General features: G+C 40.1%; 1 protein-coding gene across 2 annotated transcripts in view; it reads right to left on the bottom strand.

The window, feature by feature from the left end:
- The window catches only part of LOC111601498 (homeotic protein labial), a 40,897-nt gene extending 35,504 nt beyond the window's left edge, over window positions 1–5,393 (bottom strand). The window contains exons 1-2 of one of the 2 annotated variants that reach the window (XM_023318089.2): window positions 5,117–5,393; window positions 2,278–2,539 (exon numbers count right to left, since the gene is read on the bottom strand). The gene's annotated coding sequence lies outside the window, so the exon portion shown is untranslated. Of the gene's footprint in view, window positions 1–2,277; window positions 2,606–5,116 lie in introns of both variants that reach the window. The other variant, XM_023318088.2, reaches the window with a different exon arrangement.
- Window positions 5,394–6,321: the final 928 nt, after the last annotated feature.

A 6,321-nucleotide genomic window follows, 5' to 3' on the forward strand; every position in this document is an offset into this window, starting at 1 on the left:
GCCATTCACAAAGTGTTTAAAATAGTTCTATTTACGTACATTAATAAATAACAGCTTATAATGCCTGGAGTGAAGTGGCCAACACGATTCGCTAGGTCAGTCATAGTAGAGTCCCAGCTGAGAAAATATTCGAACAGGTCTCGGATAAATATATTAGAAAACATCCAGCAAGTCCAACTGATTTGCGCACGCTACGCGTCAGCCAAGTCAGGCATTCAGTTAATTACCTTTCATTTACTTATCTTATATCGCTTTGGCAAGTTCTCAGCAGAAGTGAATCAGAGCTTTAGCTCATTTTTCCATTGCAAAATATTTTATTCAGTTCAGCTCGCATCTCTCCCCTTTGTTGGCTCCAGTTGGTCAGTTTCTCAGTTGCTTAGTTCTCTGGTTGTGCCACTCGAATAATTGCTGCACGTTGCTCTGTTTGCTTACTTTTTGCTATTTGTCGTGCATTTTCTGTCAGCGGCGCTCTGATTTTATTTACTGACTTTCCGCCCCTCTGGAGCACCACAGCTCCGCTCTTTGTGCTTGCAACTCAGCGGGCAATAATTTGAAGCTTTGCATGCGGTTCTGGTTTTCGTTTGCAGCGCGTTTATTTTCCAGCATATGCTTTTGCTTCATACTGGCTATGCGGTATTTATTATTTGTTTATTTGCACTATTAGCGCTTAAATAGAAGTCGGCGCAAAGATATGGTAATGTGAGCCGCCAAATGGTTTTCCATTTTGCGTAATCGGCGGCAGTTTGTATTTAAATGCCGTCGACAGTCTGTTTGTTTGTACAGACGCATAGTTTGTGGCATTGCCGAGTGACCATTTCGGTCAATCAGTCAATCAGTCAATCAGGCTGTCAATCAGTCAAACATCAGCTATTCGTCTAGAGCAAAGCCGTTTGAGTAACAATTTAATTAATTAAAGAGTGTAATGCGAACCAGTTATGCGATAAACATCAGCGCGTTAGACGAGCACCTGTTTATCAACGTGAATATGAGCTGGGGTATGTGCGAGTAAATATTTTGCTTATGGCTGTGAATGAAATTCGAAATGTCTACTAATTGTGCATGACACGAATGGCATTCTATTTGGAAAGCCACTGCGACATGGGTGAAATGATATCAAAGCAAAGCATACACACAAATAATAGAGGGCGATTGATAGAGCCAGACGGAGACCGAGAGAGATAGCAAATCAGACTAGCTATTGTTGGCTATCTCAGTCGATATGAGATACGAATTTAGTGTAGCATATCTGCAAACTAATCAAACCGTCTTAAACTTCCATTGCTCAAGCCTAAATACATGCACTCATGAGTATAACATTCGAATGCACTTGTTGGCCGTGTTTACATTTGAAATAGTTGCAGCAGTTTTAGCTACGTTTCTGATTACTAATTCGCAATTAGCTATACACTTTTATAAAAGCTGAGAGGGTGTGTGTGTGAATGTGTCATATTGTTGACGTAAGCTGGGTTAACTGGCGGTCAGCGAATGGCTGTTTTGAAGCAACTATAGCTAATTAACTAAGATCAACATGCATAGGTGATTTGTAATTAAGCTCAATAACAAATAAAGCTGTCTATAAGAAACTGCAGAGTTCTTGTTGTTGAACCAAATACTTTACTTTATTAATAATGCAGCTGAAATTTGATTACTCATACATCACAGATACGTTTAATGAGAGTTAAACTTGGTGTTCTCTTTCCCTGAATACTCAGCTCAGATAAATTAAATATCTTGAAAAAAAAGAAATTTTTTACAAATAAAAAACTTTCGACTGAAATATCAATGTGTAGATTAAGTTTATATTTAGCATTTTTTTCATATAAGAAAATGTATTTTCGGCATCAATTGTGCCTACTTAGTATTTTATTTTTAAAGTCTTGTTAATTTGTTGTTTGCATGATAAGAAGACCTCTACTTGGTAGTCGTTTATATTAATTGGTTGTGATTAATTGAAATTGATTTCAAAATAAGTTGACTGCGATTATAAAGTGCCGGCTTGGCAATTTGCAAAAGTGTGTTGAAGACATGGACACGTGTAAAAAAGTTCAGGTAAACAAGTTGCTCGTCTACCGGAACAGATTATTTAGCTGATTTGGACTAGCTTTAGCCTGTGCCATAGTGTTTATGTTGATTGCATTATCAGGTCAAGAGGGCATTTCGACCCGTCAGTTAGCAAATTGATAGGCTTCGGGAATCCCCATCCCTATGCCCTCACACAACGTACTGACATGTAGTAACAATACAAAATTGATTGACTAACTTGACAATGTGACTTACCTCAGCGCCAAACGGTTAATTGTATCCGAAAAGCCAAGGCGAACTGAAATCCAATTAAATGTTTCTCCTTGTGGGCGGCTTGGGTATTTTGTTTTTATTTTATTTATTTATTTTATTTTTTGCCTTTGCTCTTGATGTTGTTGTCTTTTACTGTTTAGCTATTTATAGCGTTTATTTTGAAAGGTCACGTTTTGTTGTCGTTGTTCTTTCACATATCCTTTGGGTAGCCGTGTTTTCTCAAACAGCTTGTGCGCCGCCGTTGCTGTTGGCGATAATCCTTAATTAGTCTAACGAGTCGCAAATTAATCCACTTTACTTAATTAAAATGCTGTGCCGCCGCAAAAAAAAAAACGACAAAAAAACAACAAACGTTCGACCATTATAATTAAAAAATTGATGAAACAAAATGAAACGAAATGCAAAAGGCATCATTTGAATAGAGAGAGAGATATCCAGAGAATAAGAGAAGGAGACAGCAATAGCGAGAGAGAGTGAGAGAGAGAGAGTATGAGGCAATGTATTTAATTCATTAGCCAGTTGACAATTATTGATTATGGTTTTGCAATTTTCAGCGACAGCTTTTCGCTTTTTGTTCCGTTCGGTTTTTTTTATTTTGAAAAATTAATTTGAGTGCATTTCAGTTGCTTTGCTGCATTGGTTACACAATTTGTTATTGCCAACACGTTGGCCATTTATTTAATTTTTAATTATTTTTGAATGTGTTCTGGTTTCATAATTGCCAGCCCATTGTCTGGGCCTGCGTACGGACTGCACTGTGTGTGTGATTCAATTAAATACATTTCATTATTTGCGCACAATGCACAAGTAAACAATTTTGAACCAACGTGCAGTCCTCGGCGCTTGTCTCGCTCTCTGACTCTCACTCTCTCCCTCTCCCACTCACTGCCTTTTCAATTAAACTGTCAGCCGCATTTTAATTTGGCAAAATTTAATTTGGCATACACTTAACATTTATATTATGTACCATGCGTTATTTATTATACTTTTTGACATTTGCCTAAATAAACGTAGCTAATTGCTCATTCAGTGGAAAGCAACAACATTGCTGCACAGATTAAAACAGGCCACAGATCTTTCTGAATAAATTGATTTTATGAATTAGCCAGCTATTGGCGAATTTAGAAATTAATTGGAACAAGTTCATCCAAGCAGTCAGCTATTGACTGACAAATATGGAGTTAGGCCTATGGTTAGCCAATTGTGGATCGATCTTAAGCGAATTATTAAAACACATTGGTTATTCGCGTTGCGCTTTAACAATAAACATTTTTTGAAAGAAATAAAAACATGATTTGTTTTATTGCTTTCAATAGCCAAAGCTCAACCGAGTGGTTGGCGGGGATTCGTGGGGAGTGGAGGAGAGCGTGGGGAAGGTAGCTATACAGGTCAAATTCATACAGAAATTTGCTGCGTTGTTTAACTGACTTTCGTTTGCCAATTTGATATTAATTACGTTTATTTAATTGTTTACTTTCGTTAACGTTGTGCACGTTCCGACAATTAAAACTTGAACTTTTTGGGGATAAAAAGCAATTTCTGCATTTTTACATATTTGTATGCAAAATACTGTTATTTATTTTTAAGTTGTTATTAACATGCGCGCACAGCAATAATAACAACACAACAGCAGAAGCGACGGATAATTAATATAAAATGAACACACGGCCGGAGCACCCGGTTATAAAGTCTACTTCAATTTGTGACAAGCATACACACACACACACACACTACATACATAGAGACACGTTAGCATATAATTGCTTTATATATAACACCTCGGCCAAAACTGAATTTAATTGGGTAATTGAAATATTTTCTGTGGAAATTAAAAATTCCATTTTTGCACACGCTCATAACTTATTGACGAACAGCTTCGGAAACCAATCGCCGGACATGAGCGGGGACAGCAGTGCGACTGCGTAACCTGTCAGCGCGTCAATTGACAAATTGGTCGTCCGTCGTACATAGAGCGTGCGAACCGCACAGAAATTACTTTTTTCTTTTTACGAAATAAACGAAAAAAGAAAAAGGAATTCAATCGCAACTTGCTGTAAGCGCGCCACACAGTTCAAGCACACAACAATAGAGAAGCTTCAAGTGCGACTATGTACCTGTGTCTGGCTGATACACAGACGCCACACGGCAGCAATTAGCGCCGTGAGCACAAGTGTTTACTGTTGTTGCCGCGAGTTGTCATTGTTGTTGTTGATGATGATGATAATTGAGCACAGAAATCGTTGTCGCCGTCTTATAAATTTCATTGCTGATTGCCGGCGGCCAGCGAGCGCAGCACAATATCAACAAATTAATGAAAATGCCAAGCAAAACTCACATAAAAACCAGACAGTCCGATATATTTATATATATATGAATATGTATGTATATAATCCCAAAGGCATGTATGTAGGCCTGTATGGGCCATATGCATAAGTAAATATATCGCGAAATGAATGCTGTTTGACGTTGTTCAACGCGCTAATTCTTTTGGCCAGCAAATGCGACAATAACAAACAGCCGAAATGCTAATTAGTTTCATGTGTGACTAATGGATGGATGAAACGGCACAAACACAAGCACAAATATATACGCACACACATACACGCACACACACACACACACACACGCACACGTTCTCAGATACTTTTACACATGCGTGACTGATGTCGCTCTCATTGCTTTTGGTGTTGTTGTTGCTGTTGCTGTTGCTGTTGCTGTTGTTGTTGCAACACACTTAATTAAAATAGTACACTATGAGACTCTGAGGGGGTCGCCACATTTGTTCGTTCTATTTTAATAGCCTGTGCCTCATTATAATTACGTTTATAATTGGCCGGCGCGCAAATTGAATTTGACTTTAGATACGTCAACGTCAAAATATGCTCCGGGTTTTCTGCGCCTGCTGCGTATCCGGCCGAGCCACTTGTACTATAACGTTAAGCGTTTTGCGCGTACGCGTCCCGTCCAGGTTGCTCAAACACGGCGACGATGACGCTAGCTGTTTGCGTTCTTCAAATGGGCACCGACAGCAGAGTCCGATATCGAATACCGAATACCGACCACGACAAACGATTCTAAACGACTTCTGAGTGAATGCTATAAAGCACGAATGCGACGTCGTCGACAACGACAGCGACAGCGACGACGGCGACTGCGACTGCGACGACGACGACAACGACAACGACGACGACGACGACGATGGCAACGACAACAACAAGCAACAGCCAACGACCGCTGAGGACTGGAAACTGTTGCTGCTGCTGCTGTGGCTGTGAACTGCGCCGTGCAACTATTTAACGACGACTGAATGTGGCAATTATGTATCTAGATACATTTTGGCCAAGCGCAGCGCCAGCGTCGCTGCTGCCGTCGCCGCTGTTGCTGGCGCGACGCGCTCTTCTGTCTGCCTGTCTGTTTTGTTTGGCTGTGTGTGTGGGGATTTTGTGTGGGGGTTGCTAAACGAGGCAACCATCATAAAACATATTACTATAATTACAATTATGCTGCGCTCTCGCACGCACACATGCACACAAGCACAGCACACACGCTCTGCGAGATACACAGCCAGAGATACAAGCAGTTGTGCCGCACGTGAACATAACGCACGGCTATAAAGCACACAAATACACAAATTTTCATATGCATTACAGCTTAATTGTATCTTTAGCTATTGTTGTTGTCGGTGTGTGAACTCATAAATTTATTGCGGGCCGCTGTTTATGTTGCTGCTATTGCCATCAGCAACATGTTGCTGTTGCGATTGCTGTGAGTGCTTGGGCATTTGTATCTTATTGCTGTTGCTCATTGGCAACGTAGCGACGTCAGCGCCGCTTGTTGGATGATTATTAAATGCTGAATGTATTTTATTGCTGTTGCTGTTGTTGCTGGCTGCGCATTAAGACAGCGCTCAACGCTCACGCCAGTATCTTTTTGCATTGCAAATTGCCGGCGTCGCTGGCATCGTTGGCATCGCGCGCTGTGAGTTTGTTTTTAATTCTCTATAATTGAGTTATATGTACTTTAATA

The sequence above is a fragment of the Drosophila hydei genome, unplaced genomic scaffold (genome assembly GCF_003285905.1).
Source record: "Drosophila hydei strain 15085-1641.00,03,60 unplaced genomic scaffold, DhydRS2 tig00000063-arrow-pilon, whole genome shotgun sequence".
Lineage (NCBI taxonomy): Eukaryota > Metazoa > Arthropoda > Insecta > Diptera > Drosophilidae > Drosophila > Drosophila hydei.